This window comes from Haemorhous mexicanus, chromosome 39, assembly GCF_027477595.1.
Source record: "Haemorhous mexicanus isolate bHaeMex1 chromosome 39, bHaeMex1.pri, whole genome shotgun sequence".
In the NCBI taxonomy this organism is placed as follows: domain Eukaryota; kingdom Metazoa; phylum Chordata; class Aves; order Passeriformes; family Fringillidae; genus Haemorhous; species Haemorhous mexicanus.
This window is the reverse complement of record NC_082379.1, coordinates 165,309-180,504: the sequence shown is the minus strand read 5'-3', so window position 1 is coordinate 180,504 and position 15,196 is coordinate 165,309. Positions and strand designations below refer to the sequence as shown.

The 15,196-nt window shown below is 44.5% G+C and overlaps 1 long non-coding RNA gene across 1 annotated transcript; it reads right to left on the bottom strand.

Moving 5' to 3' along the window:
• Window positions 1-3,157: 3,157 nt before the first annotated feature.
• Window positions 3,158-14,126, bottom strand: LOC132341358 (uncharacterized). The gene is made up of 5 exons (XR_009490157.1): window positions 14,023-14,126; window positions 12,297-12,372; window positions 6,504-6,540; window positions 5,410-5,459; window positions 3,158-3,295 (listed from the first exon to the last, which is right to left on the bottom strand). It is a non-coding gene; the product is annotated as an uncharacterized LOC132341358 (long non-coding RNA).
• Between the last annotated feature and the right edge of the window lie 1,070 nt (window positions 14,127-15,196).

Below are 15,196 nucleotides of genomic sequence, written 5' to 3'. Positions count from 1 at the left end.
ATTTTCCCCCAAATTCCTCCCAAAATCCCCCCAAACCCCAAAATTCCCTCAAATTCCCCCAAAATCTTCCCCAAATTCCCCCGAAAATTCCAGAAATTCCCCCCAAATTTCTTCAAATTCTCCCAAAAATCCCCAAATTCCCCCCAAAAGTCCCAAATTTTCCCCAAATCCCCAAAAAGACCCAAAAATTCCCCCAAAATCCACCCAGAAATTGCAAAAATTCCCAATTTCCCCGTAAAATTCCCCCCAAATGCCTGAAATTTCCCCCAAAATTTCTTCTAAAATTCCCCCAAAATTTCTTCTAAAATTCCCCCAAAATCCCCACAAATTCCCCCCAAAAAGTCCCAAAATTTCCCCCAAAATCCCCCCCCAAAATTCCCAAAATTTCCCCCAAAATTTCTCCCAAATTCCCCTCAAAATTCCCCAAATTTCCTCCTGAAATTCCCCCCGAATCCTTAAAATTTTCCCCAAAATTTCCCCCAAAATTTCCTCCCAAATTCCCCCCAAAATTCCCCAAATTTCCCCCTCAAATTCCCCAAGATTTGCCCCAAATCCCCAAAATCCCAAAATTTCCTTCAAATCCCCTCAAAATCCCCTCAAAATTCCCCAAAATTCCTCAAAATTCCCCAAAATTCCCTAAAATCCCCAAATTTCCCCAGAATTCCCCCAAAAATCCCCTAAAATCCCAAATCCCCCAAATTTGTCACCAAATCTCCCCTAAAATCCCCCAAAAAATCCCAAAATAACCCAAAAATCCCAAATCCCGACCCCGAAAATGCCCCAAAAATCCTAAAAAATTCCAAAAATCCCCCAAAAATCCCCAAAAATCCCAAAAATTCCCCAAAATCCCAAATCCCGACCTCAAATATTCCCCAAAATTCCCAAAATCCCCCCAGAAAACCCCAAATCCTGAGCCCCCAAATCCCCCTAAAAATTTCCCAAAAATCCCAAAAAATTCCTCAAAAAAATCCCAAAAATCCCCAAATTCCCCCAAATCCCCCCCAAAAAATCCCAAATCCTGACCCCAAAAATCCCAAAAATCCCCAAAATATCCAAAAATCCCCAAAAATCCCCAAAAAATCCCAAAATATCCCAAAATCCCCCCAAAATCCCAAATCCTGACCCTAAAAATTCCCCAATAAATCCTAAAAAAATCCCCAAAAATTCCCAAAATCCAAAAAAAATCCCCCAAAAATCCCAAATTCGGACCCCAAGAATCCCAAAAATCCCCCAAAAATCACCTAAAAATCCCCAATAAATCCTAAAAAATCCCAAAATCCCCCAAAAATCCCAAATCCTGACCCCCAAAATCCCCAAAATCCCAAAAATTCCCAAAATCCCCCAAAAATCCCAAATCCTGACCCCCAAAATCCCCAAAAATCCCAAAAATTCCCAAAAATCCCCCAAAAAATCCCAAATCCTGACCCCAAGAATACCAAAAAATCCCCAAAACCCAAAAAAATCCCCAAAAAATCCCAAATCCTGACCCCCAAAATCCCCAAAATCCCAAAAATCCACCAAAATCCCCAAAATCCCCCCAAAAAATCCCCAAATTCCCCAAAATCCAAAAAAATCCCCAAAAATCCCAAAAATCCCCAAATTCCCCAAAATCCAAAAAAATCCCCCAAATATCCCAAATCCGGACCCTAAAAATCCCAAAAAATCCCAAAAAATCCCAAAAAAAACCCCAAAATATCCCAAAAATCCCAAATCCTGACCCTAAAAATCCCCAAAAAATCCCCAAAAATCCCCAAAAAATCCCAAAATATCCCAAAAATCCAAAAAATTACCAAAATATCCCAAAATATCCCAAAAAATCCCAAATCCTGACCCCAAAAATCCCAAAAAGTCCCCAAAAGATCCCAAAAAATCCCCCAAAAATCCCCAAAAATCCCCAAAATCCCCCCAAAAATCCCAAATCCTGACCCCAAAAATCCCCAAAATCCCAAAAATCCCCCCCAAATCCCCAAAATCCCCCCAAAATCCCCAAATTCCCCAAAATCCAAGAAAATCCCCAAAAAATCCCAAATCCTTACCCTAAAAATCCCCCAAAAATCCCAAAAAATCCCAAAAAATCCCAAAAAATCCCAAAATATCCCAAAATCCCAAATCCTGACGCCAAAATTCCCAAAATCCCCTAAAATCCCCCCCAAAAATCCAAAATCCTGACCCTAAAAATCCCAAAAAAATCCCAAAAAATCCCCAAAAAATCCCAAAATATCCCCAAAAATCCAAAAAATTACCAAAATATCCCAAAATATCCCAAAAAATCCCAAATCCTGAACCCAAAAATCCCCAAATTTCGGCACCAGGACCGAACGGGGCTTCCTTTATTTGGGGATTTTGGGGGAAATTTGGGGAGATTTGGGAAAATTTGGGATTTTGGGGGGAAATTTAGGGAATTTGGGTCAGGATTTGGGATTTTGGGGGGGTTTTTTGGGATTTTTGGGATTTTCGGGTCAGGATTTGGGATTTTGGGGGATTTTTGGGGATTTTTGGGATTTTTGGGTCAGGATTTGGGATTTTTGGGGGATTTTTTGGGATTTTTGGGATTTTTGGGTCAGGATTTGGGATTTTGGGGGATTTTGGGGATTTTTTGGGGGATTTTTTGGGGATTTTTTGGTATTCTTGGGGTCAGGATTTGGGATTTTTTTGGGATTTTTTGGGATTTTTGGGATTTTTGGGAATTTGGGGATTTTTTGGGTTTTTTGGGGGTTCTTGGGGTCGGGATTTGGGATTTTGGGGGATTTTTTGGGATTTTGGGGGTGGGGATTTGGGAATTTGGGTGAAATTTGGGGATTTTTGGGGTCAGGATTTGGGATTTTGGGGGATTTTGGGGATTTTTGGGGATTTTTGGGGAATTTTGGGGATTTTGGGGATTTTTGGGGTCGGAATTTGGGATTTTGGGTCAAATCTGGGCATTTTTAGGGTGGGGATTTGGGATTTTTGGGGTCAGAGTTTGGGATTTTGGGGATTTGTTTGGGATTTTTTGGGATTTTTTTTTTAATTTTTGGGGATTTTTGGGGTCAGGATTTGGGATTTTGGGAATTTTGGGATTTTGGGCTGTCTAGGGTGGGGATTTTTGGGGGATTTTGGGGTATTTTTTTTTAATTTTTGGGGATTTTTGGGATTTTTTGGGGTTTTTTGGGGGATTTTTGGGTTTTTTGGGGATTTTGGGGGGATTTGGGGGGGATTTTGGGGGGATTTTGGGGATTTTGGGGTTTTGGGGTGCGGCGGCTCCGTCCGGCCGGAATTTCGGGGATCCCAAAATTTCATCTCATGCGGGTGGAGAGACCTGAGGAGAGATGGGAGAATTGGGGGGATTTGGGGAGAATTTGGGGCAAAAAATTGGGAAAATTTGGGGAAATTTGGGGGAATTTGGGGAAATTTGGGGAAATTTGGGGAAATTTTGGGGAGAATTGGGGGAAATTGGGGAAATTTCAGGGAAATTTGGTGAAATTTGGGGCAAAAATTGGGGGAAATTTGGGGAAATTTGGGTAAAAATTGGGAAAATTTGGGGGAATTTGGGGAAATTTGTGAAAATTTTGGGGGATTTTGGGGGAAATTGGGGGAATTTTGGGGAAATTTCAGGAAAATTTGGGGGAAATTTGGGGCAAAAATTGGGGGAAATTTGGGGAAATTTGGGGAAATTTGGGGAAATTTGGGGAAATTTGTGAAAATTTTGGGGGATTTTGGGGAGAATTGGGGGAATTTGGGGGAAATTTGGGGAAATTTCAGGGAAATTTGGGGCAATTTGGGAAATTTGGGGAAATTACAGGAAAATTTGGGAAATTTGGGAAAATTTGGGAAAATTTTGGGGGATTTTGGGGGAAATTGGGGGAATTTTGAGGATTTTGAGGGAAATTTGGGGGAAATTTGGGGAAATTTTGAGAAACTTTGCGGAAATTTGGGGGGAAATTGTGGTAAATTGGGAGAATTTTGGGGATTTTGGGGAAATTGGGGGAAATTGGGGGAATTGGGAGGAATTTGGGGGAAATTGAGGGAAATTTTGGTAAAATTTGGGGGAAATTTGGGGAATTTGGGCAATTTGGAGGAACCCGGGTGAATTTTGGGGAAATTTTGGGGAATTTGGGGAAATTTGGGGAAATTTCAGGAAAATTTGGGGGGATTTGGGAACATTTGGGGAGAATTGGGAAAATTTGGGGGAATTTGGGGAAATTTGGGAAAATTTTGAGAAGTTCGGGGTAAATTGGGGAAATTTTGGGAGAATTTGGGGAAATTTGGGAAATTTGGGGAAATTTGGGAAATTTGGGGAAATTTGGGAGAATTGGGAAAATTTGGGGGAATTTGGGGAAATTTGGGGGAATTTGGGAAAATTTTGGGGGATTTTGGGGGAAATTGGGGAGAATTTTGAGGATTTTGGGGAAATTGGGGGAAATTTTGAGAAATTTGGGAAAATTTTGAGAAAATTTGGGGGGACTTTGGGGGGGACTTTGGGGAAATTGGGGGGAAATTTGGGAAATTTGGAGGAATTGGGAGGAATTTGGGGGAAATTGGGGGAAATTTTGGGAAAATTTGGAGAATTTGGGGGAAATTTGGGGCGAATTTGGGCAATTTGGAGGAACTCAGGTGAATTTTGGGGAAATTTTGGGGAAAGTTTGGGGGGATTTGGGGAATTCCAGGAGAATTTGGGGGATCAAGGGATGGGTTTTGATTTTATGGGAATTTGGGGGAAATCCTCGAGAATTTTGGAGGATTTGGGGAAATCCGGGGGAATTTTGGGGGGACTTGGGGGAATTTGGGAAAATTTCGGAAAGTTTTTGGGGGATTTTGGGGGGAATTTTGGGGAATTTTGGAGATTTTGGAGAATTTTGGGGGGAATTTGGGGGGAATTTGGGAAATTTTGGGGGATTTGGGGGGAAATTTGTGGGAATTTGGGGGATTTGGGGATTTTCAGGGAATTTTGGGGGATTTTGGGGGAATTTGGGGATTTGGGGATTTTGGGATTTTGGGGAATTTGGGGATTTGGGGATTTTGGGATTTTGGGGAATTTGGGGATTTTCAGGGAATTTTGTAGGGGAATTTGGGGGATTTTGGGGGGAAATTTGTGGGAATTTCAGGGAAATTTGGGATTTTCAGGGAATTTTGTGGGGGAATTTTGGGGATTTTGGGGAATTTTGGGGGATTTTGGGGGAACTTCGTGGGAATTTGGGGGATTTGGGGATTTTCAGGGAATTTTGGGGGTTCTGGAAGGGAATTTTGGGGGAATTGGGGGAATTTCAGGGAAATTTTGGGGTTTCTGAAGGGGATTTTGGGGGATTTTGGGGGATTTTTCGGGGGAATTTCGGGGAATTTTGGGATTTTTGGGGATTTTGGGGATTTTGGGGGGAATTTTGGGATTTTGGGGATTTTGGGCCCTTCCGGGGTCGCTGCCCCTCCCCCACTCACGCCTCATCGATTGCCGCAGCGCGCCCTCGGCCTCGTCCGGCTCCCCCGTCCTGGGACCAGTACGGACCAGTTACGGGACCAGTAGGGACCAGTATGGACCAGTACAGACCAGTATGGACCAGTTAGAGACCAGTACGGACCAGTTAGAGACCAGTACGGACCAGTACGGACCAGTAAGGACCAGTTAGAGACCAGTAGGGACCGGTACGGACCAGTATGGACCAGTACGGACCAGTATGGACCAGTATGGACCCAGTACGGACCAGTAGGGACCAGTATGGACCAGTATGGACCGGTACGGACCAGTACGGACCAGTACGGACCAGTATGAACCAGTATAGACCAGTACGGACCAGTATGGACCAGTATGGACCAGTATGGACCAGTTAGAGACCAGTATAAACCAGTACGGATCAGTACGGACCCGTATGGACCAGTACGGACCAGTATGGACCAGTACGGACCAGTATGGACCAGTACAGACCAGTTAGAGGCCAGTAAAACCAGTACAAACCAGTTAGAACCAGCACAGACCAGTGTGAATGAGTACAGACCAGTTAGAACCAGTACAAACCAGTTAGAACCAGTACAAACCAGTTAAACCAGTACAAACCAGTTAAACCAGTACACCAGTTCCAGACCAGTTCGAACCAGTAACGCCCCCCCCAGTGCTTCCCAACCCTCCTCCCAGTCCCCCCCGAGAACAAACCAGTACAAACCAGTACAAACCAGTATCCCCAGTCCCCCCCAGTCCCTCCCAGTATAAACCAGTATAAACCAGTACCCACAAACCCATTCCCAGTCCCTCCCAGTATAAACCAGTACCCACAAACCCATTCCCAGTCCCTCCCAGTATAAACCAGTACCCACAAACCCATTCCCAGTCCCTCCCAGTATAAACCAGTACCCACAAACCCATTCCCAGTTCCCTCCCAGTATAAACCAGTTCCCACAATCCCATCCCCAGTTCCCTCCCAGCTTGTCTCAGTTCCCCTCCCAGTATAAACCAGTATAAACCAGTATCCCCCAGTTCCTCCCAGTCCCCTCCCAGTCCCCCCCAGTCCCTCCCAGTATAAACCAGTATCCCCAGTTACTTGGGCTGTTGGTCGAACTTGCAGCGGCAATGGCGACCTGGGGGGGGGGAGGGGCGTCAGTGGGGGGAACTGGGACAGACTGGGATGGACTGGGAGGGACTGGGAGGGACTGGGAGGGACTGGGATGGACTGGGAGGGACTGGGAGGGACTGGGATGGACTGGGAGGGACTGGGATGAACTGGGACAAGCTGTGAGGGACTGTGAGGGACTGGGAGGGGATTGGGAGGGACTGGGAGGGAACTGGTTTATACTGGGAGGGACTGGGAAGGGATTGGGGGTTACTGGTTTATACTGGGAGGGAACTGGACAAACTGGTTTGGACTGGGAGGGACTGGGAGGGACTGGGAGTTACTGGTTTGGACTGGGACAGACTGGGATGAGATTGGAGGGTAACTGGGGGGTACTGGTTTGTACTGGGAGGGGAACTGGGAGTGACGGGGAGGGGAACTGGGAGGGAACTGGTTTATACTGGGAGGGACTGGGGGTCCCTGCTGGGAATTTGGGAAAAATTTGGGAAAAATTTGGGAATTTTGGGGAGAAAATTTTGGGGGATTTTTGGGGGAATTTTTGGGGGCAATTTTGGGATTTTTTGGGGAATTTTGGGGGAATTTGGGGAGAATTTTGGGGGAATTTTGGGATCAATTTTGGGGGAATTTTGGGGAGATTTGAGGGAATATTTTGGGGGAATTTGGGAGAATTTGGGGATGATTTTTGGGGAGATTTTTGGGATATTTTGGGACATTTGGGGGATTTTTTAGGGAATCTTTCGGAGATTTTTGGGGAATTTTGGGGGAATTTTGGGGAATTTGGGGAATTTTGGGAGAGATTTTGGGGGAATTTTGGGGGGAATTTTGGGAGAATTTGGGGGAATTTTGAGGGAATATTTTGGGTGAATTTTGGTGGAATTTTTTGGGAAAATTTGGGGGAATTTTGGATGTTTTTTTTTTTTGAATTTTTGGGGATATTTTTGGAATACGAGTTTGGAATATTTCGGGATTTTGGGGGGAATTTTAAGGAACATTTTGGGGATTTTTGGGACATTTTTGGGACATTTTTGGGATATTTTTGGGATATTTTTGGGATATTTTTGGGATATTTCTTGGGGATATTTTGGGATAATTTTTTGGGATTTTTGGAATTTTTGGGGATATTTTTTGTGATATTTTGGGATATATTTGGGGATTTTGGGGTGAATATTTTGGGATATTTTGGGGGGATTTTGGGATAATTTTGGGATATTTTTGGGACATTTTTGGGATATTTTTGGGATATTTTTTGGGGATATTTTGGGATTTTTCGGGGGATTTTGGGGAATTTTTGGGACATTTTGGGATTTTTTGGGGGAATTTTTTGGGACTGATTTTGGGGATTTTTGGGGAGGTTTTTGGGATCAGTTTTGGGATATTTGGGGCATTTTTTAGGGAATCTTTCGGAGATTTTTGGGAGAATTTGGGGATGATTTTTGGGGAGATTTTCGGGATATTTTGGGACATTTGGGGGATTTTTTAAGGAATCTTTCGGAGATTTTTGGGGGAATTTTGGGGGAATTTTGGGGGAATTTTGGGGGAATTTTGGGAGATTTTTGGGGGAATTTTGGAGAGATTTTGGGAGAATTTTGGGGGAATTTTGGGGAGATTTGAGGGAATATTTTGGGGGAATTTTGGGGAATTTTTTGGGATATTTTGGGGATTTTGGGATTTTTTTTTTTGAATTTTTGGGGATATTTTTGGAATACGATTTTGGAATATTTCGGGATTTTGGGGGGAATTTTAAGGAACATTTTGGGGATTTTTTGGGATATTTTTGGGATATTTTTGGGATATTTTTGGGATATTTTTTGGGGGATATTTTGGGATTTTTCGGGGGATTTTAGGGAATTTTTGGGACATTTTGGGATTTTTTCGGTGGATTTTGGGATGTTTTTGGGGGAATTTTTTGGGGCAATTTTGGGATTTTTGGGGAGATTTTTGGGATCAGTTTTGGGAGATTTGGGGGCATTTTTTAGGAATCTTTCGGAGATTTTTGGCGAGAATTTTGGGGAGAATTTTGGGGAATTTTGGGGATATTTGAGGGAATATTTTGGGAATATTTTGGGGATATTTGGGGGGAATTTGGGATAATTTTGGGATGATTTTTAGGGATTTTGGGATAATTTTGGGGATTTTTTGGAATATTTTGGGATCTTTTTTGTGATATTTCTTGGATATTTTTGGGGATAATTTGGGGGATATTTTTGGGGATTTTTTGGGGGATATTTTGGGATATTTTGGGGATATTTTTGGGATATTTTTGGGATTTTTTGGGATGTTTTTGGGATATTTTTGGGGATATTTTGGGATATTTTTGGGATATTTTGGGATATTTTGGGATATTTTGGGATATTTTGGGGATATTTTTGGGATATTTTTGGGATATTTTGGGATATTTTGGGGATATTTTGGGATTTTTTGGGGATATTTTGGGATATTTTGGGGATATTTTTGGGATATTTTTGGGATATTTTGGGACATTTTTTGGGATATTTTGGGGATATTTTTGGATATTTTGGGGATATTTTGGGATATTTTGGGGATATTTTTGGGATATTTTGGGATAATTTGGGGGATTTTTGGGATATTTTTGGGATATTTTGGGGATGTTTTTGGGATATTTTTGGATACTTTTGGGGATATTTTGGGATAATTAGGGGATAATTTTGGGATATTTTGGGGATATTTTTGGGGATATTTTGGGGATATTTTGGGGATATTTATGGGGATATTTTTGGGGATATTTTTGGGATATTTTGGGGATATTTTGGGATATTTTGGGATATTTTTTGGGGATGTTTTGGGATGTTTTGGGATATTTTGGGATATTTTGGGATATTTTTGGGATATTTTTGGGGATTTTTTGGGATATTTTTAGGATATTTGGGGATATTTTTGGGATATTTTTGTGATATTTTTAGGATATTTTGGGGATATTTTTGGGGATATTTTGGGGATATTTTGGGGATATTTATGGGGATATTTTGGGGATATTTTGGGGGATATTTATGGGGATATTTTTGGGGATATTTTGGGATATTTTGGGATATTTTGGGATATTTTGGGATATTTTGGGGATATTTTGGGATATTTTGGGGATGTTTGGGGGGAATTTGGGATAATTTTGGGATGATTTTTGGGGATTTTGGGATAATTTTGGGGATTTTTGGAATATTTTGGGATATTTTTTGTGATATTTTGGGATATTTTGGGGATATTTTTGGGATATTTTTGGGATATTTTTGGGATATTTTGGGATAATTTTGGGGATATTTTGGGGATATTTTGGGGATATTTTGGGATATTTTGGGGATGTTTTGGGATGTTTTTGGGATGTTTTTGGGATATTTTTGGGGATATTTTGGGGATATTTTGGGATATTTTGGGATATTTTGGGATATTTTGGGGATATTTTGGGTATTTGGGGATGTTTTTGGGATGTTTTTGGGGATATTTTGGGATGTTTTGGGGGATGTTTTTTGGGGATAATTTTGGGATATTTTGGGATATTTTGGGGATATTTTTGGGATATTTTGGGGATATTTTTTGTTTATTTTTGGGATATTTTGGGGATATTTTTTGTTTATTTTTGGGATATTTTGGGGATATTTTGGGGATTTTGAGATATTTTGGGGATATTTTGGGATATTTTGGGATATTTTGGGATATTTTTGGGATATTTTTGGGATATTTTTGGGGATATTTTGGGATATTTTGGGATATTTTGGGATATTTTTGGGATATTTTGGGATATTTTGGGATATTTTTGGGTTATTTGGGATGTTTTTGGGGGATATTTTGGGGATATTTTGGGATATTTTGGGGATATTTTGGGGATATTTTTGGGGATATTTTGGGGATATTTTGGGGATATTTTTGGGGATATTTTGGGGATATTTTGGGGATTTTTTGGGGGATATTTTGGGGATATTTTTGGGGATATTTTGGGATATTTTGGGATATTTTGGGATATTTTGGAGATATTTTGGGGATATTTTTGGGGATATTTTGAGGGTGGTTTTGGGGATATTTTTGGGGATATTTTTGGGGATATTTTTGGGGATCATTTTGGGATATTTTGGGATATTTTGGGAATATTTTGGGGATGTTTGGGGGGAATTTGGGATAATTTTGGGACGATTTTTAAGGATTTTGGGATAATTTTGGGGATTTTTTGGAATATTTTGGGATCTTTTTTGTGATATTTTGGGGATATTTTGGGATATTTTTGGGATATTTTGGGGGATATTTTGGGGATATTTTGGGGGTGGTTTTGCGGGATATTTTTGGGATATTTTGGGATATTTTGGGGATATTTTTTGGGGATATTTGGGGATATTTTGGGGATATTTTGGGATATTTTGGGGATATTTTGAGGATATTTTGGGGATATTTTTGGGATATTTTGAGGATGTTTTGGGGATGTTTTTGGGGATATTTAGGGGATATTTTGGGATATTTTTGGGATATTCTGGGATATTTTGGGATATTTAGGGGATATTTTGGGGATATTTTTGGGATATTCTGGGATATTTTGGGATATTTTGGGGATATTTTTGGGGATATTTTGGGATATTTTGGAGATATTTTTGGGATATTTTTGGAGATATTTTTGGGGAATTTTGGGGGATATTTTGGGGATATTTTTCGGGATATTTTTGGGGATATTTTGGGGATATTTTGGGATATTTTGGGGGATTTTTGGGATATTTTGGGGGATTTTTGGGGATATTTTTGGGGGATATTTTTGGGGATCATTTTGGGATATTTTGGGATATTTTGGGGATATTTTTGGGATATTTTGGGGATTTTTTGGGGATGTTTTTGGGGATATTTTTGGGGATATTTGGGGGGATTTTGGGGGATATTTTTGGGGATATTTTGGGATATTTTGGGATATTTTTGGGATATTTTTGGGATATTTGGGGGGATTTTGGGGATATTTTTGGGGATATATTTGGGATATTTTGGGGATATTTTTGGGGATATTTGGGGGGATTTTGGGGGATATTTTTGGGGATATTTTGGGGGTGGTTTTGGGGATATTTTTGGGGATATTTTGGGGATATTTTGGGGATATTTTTGGGGATCATTTTGGGATATTTTGGGATATTTTGGGATATTTTTGGGGATATTTGGGGGGATTTTGGGGATATTTTTGGGGATATTTTGGGGGGATATTTTGGGGATATTTTTGCGGATATTTTGGGATATTTTGGGGATATTTTGGGATATTTTGGGACATTTTGGGGATATTTTTGGGATATTTTTGGATATTTTTGGGGATATTTTTGGGGATATTTTGGGATATTTTTTGGGATATTTTTTGTTTATTTTGGGGATATTTTGGGGATTATTTGGGATATTTTTGGGGATATTTTGGGGATATTTTTGGATATTTTGGGGATGTTTCGGGATATTTTGGGGATATTTTGGGGATGTTGCGGGATATTTTGGGGGTGGTTTTGGGGATATTTTTGGGGATATTTTGGGGGATTTTGGGGGATATTTTTGGGATATTTTTGTGATTTTTTTGGATATTTTGGGGATATTTTTGGGGATATTTTGGGGATAATTTTGGGGGATATTTTGGCGGATATTTTGGGGATATTTTTGGGGGATATTTTGGGATATTTTTGGGATATTTTGGGGATATTTTGGGGATATTTTGGGGATATTTTTGGGATATTTTTGGGATATTTTGGGAGGTGTTTTTTGGGGGTATTTTTGGGGATATTTTGGGGGGTATTTTGTGTCTCTCACTGAGGATGAGGAGGATCCCGAGCACGAAGAAAATCCCCGGCCACGATGAGACCCCCGAGGCGCAGAGAGTCGTAATCTGGGACAGGACAGGTGAGACCCCAAAAACCACCCCCAAAAACCACCCCAAAACCCCACACCTGGGACAGGTGAGACCCCAAACCCACACCTGGGACAGGTGAGACCCCAAACCCACACCTGGGACAGGTGAGACCCCAAAAACACCCCAAAAACCACCCCAAAATCCACACCTGGGACAGGTGAGACCCCAAAACCCACACCTGGGCACACCTGAACCCACCCTGGGCACACCGGGGCACACCTGGGCACACCTGGGCACACCTGGGGCACACCTGGGCACACCTGGGACACACCTGGGGCACACCTGGGCACACCTGGGGCACACCTGGGCACACCTGGGCACACCTGGGGCACACCTGGGCACACCTGAGCACACCTGGGGCACACCTGGGGCACACCTGGGCACACCCTGGGCACACCTGGGGCACACCTGGGCACACCCTGGGGCGCACCTGGGCACACCTGGGGCACACCTGGGCACACCTGGGCACACCTGGGCACACCTGGGGGCACACCTGAACCCATCCTGGGCACACCTGGGGCACACCTGGGGCACACCTGGGCACACCAGGGGCACACCTGAACCCACCCTGGGCACACCTGGGGCACACCTGATCACACCTGGGCACACCTGGGCACACCAGGGGCCACACCTGGGCACACCCGGGGCACACCTGGGCACCACCAGGGGCACACCTGAACCCACCCTGGGCACACCTGGGGCACACCCTGGGCACACCTGGGGGCACACCTGGGCACACCCGGGCACACCTGGGCACACCTGGGGCACACCTGAACCCATCCTGGGCACACCTGGGCACACCTGGGCACACCTGGGCCCACCTTGGGGCCCACCTGGGCACACCTGGGCACACCTGGGCACACCTGGGGCACACCTGGGCACACCTGGGGCACACCTGAACCCATCCTGGGCACACCTGGGCACACCTGGGCACACCTGGGGCACACCTGGGCACACCTGGCAGGCACACCTGGGCACACCTGGGCACACCTGGGGCACACCTGGGGCACACCTGGGCACACCTGGGGCACACCTGGGCACACCTGGGGCACACCTGGGCCCACCTGTGGGCCCACCTGGGCACACCTGGGACACACCTGGGCACACCTGGGGCACACCTGGGCCACACCTGGGGCACACCTGAACCCATCCTGGGCACACCTGGGCACACCTGGGCACACCTGGGCCCCACCTGGGGCCCACCTGGGCACACCTGGGCACACCCTGGGCACACCTGGGGCACACCTGGGCACACCTGGGGCACACCTGAACCCATCCTGGGCACACCTGGGCACACTGGGCACACCTGGGGGCACACCTGGGCACACCCTGAGCACACCTGGGCACACCTGGGCACACTGGGCACACCTGGGCACACCTGGGGCACACCTGGGGCACACCTGGGGCACACCTGGGCACACCTGGGCACACCTGGGGCACACCTGGGCCCACACCCTGGGCACACCTGGGGCACACCTGGGGGCCCACCTGGGGCACACCTGGGCACACCTGGGGCACACCTGGGCACACCTGGGGCACACCTGGGCACACCTGGGGCACACCTGGGCACACCTGGGGCACACCCTGGGGCACACCTGGGCACACCTGGCCCCCTCCCCCACTCACCGTACTCGAACCTGTCCCACTCCGTCTTCGCCGGCTCTGCAGCGGGAGGGGCGGGGTCAGCAGCGTCACTGATGACGTCACTGCCCCCGTGACGTCAGCTGCCTCGATGACGTCACCGCCCCGCCCGTCTCACCTGTCCTGGCCGGTGCTCGGCGCCATCGCGGCCCGCACCTGCGCAGGGGAGAGGCTCAGCCCCGCCCCTCCCCCAGCGTCCCCCAAATTCCCCCCAAATTTCCCCCAAATTTCCCCAAATTCCCCCAAAATTTCCCCAAATTCCCCCAAATTCCCCCAAAATTTCCCCAAATTCCCCCAAATTTCCTCAAATTTCCCAAAATCCCCCAAATCTCTCCCAATTTCCCCAACCAACATTTTCCCCAATTTTCCCCCAATTTCCCCCAATTTCCACAAATTTCCCCCCAAATGCTCCCAAACTTTCCCCCAAACTTCCCCCAAATTTTCCCAATTTTCCCCCAAATTTTTCCCCCCAATTTTCCCCAAAATTTCCCCAATTTTCCACCAATTCCCTCCAATTTTTCCCAATTTTCCCCAAATTTTCCCCATTATCCCAATTTCCCCCCCAAATTTTCCCCCCAAATTTTCCCCAAAATTTCCCCCAATTTCCCCAATTTCCCCAATTTTTCCCCCAATTTTCCCCCAAATTTTCCCGAAATTTCTCCCCAAATTTTTCCCAATTTCCCCCAAATTTTCCCCAAAATTTCCCCCAATTTTCCCTCCAATTTCCCCCCAATTTTCCCCCAAATTTTCCCCAAATTTTCCCCAAATTTTCTCAAATTTTCCCCCAATTTTTTCCCCAAACTTTCCGCCAATTTTTTCCAAATTCCCCCCAATTTCCCCCATTTTCCACAAATGTCCCCCCAAATTTTCCCAATCTTCCCCAAATTTTTCCCCAATTTTTCCCCCAAATTTTCCCCCAAATGCTCCCAAACTTTCCCCCCAAATTTCCCCCAAATTTTCCCAATTTTCCCCCAAATTTTTCCCCCCAATTCCCCCCAATTTCCCCCAATTTTCCCCCAAACTTTCCCCAATCTCCCCCCAATTTCCCCCAAATTTTTCCCCAAATTTTTCCCAATTTCCCCCCAATTTTCCCCAAAATTTCGCCCAATTTCCTCCCAAATTTTCCCCAATTTCCCCTCAATTTCCCCCAAATTTTCCC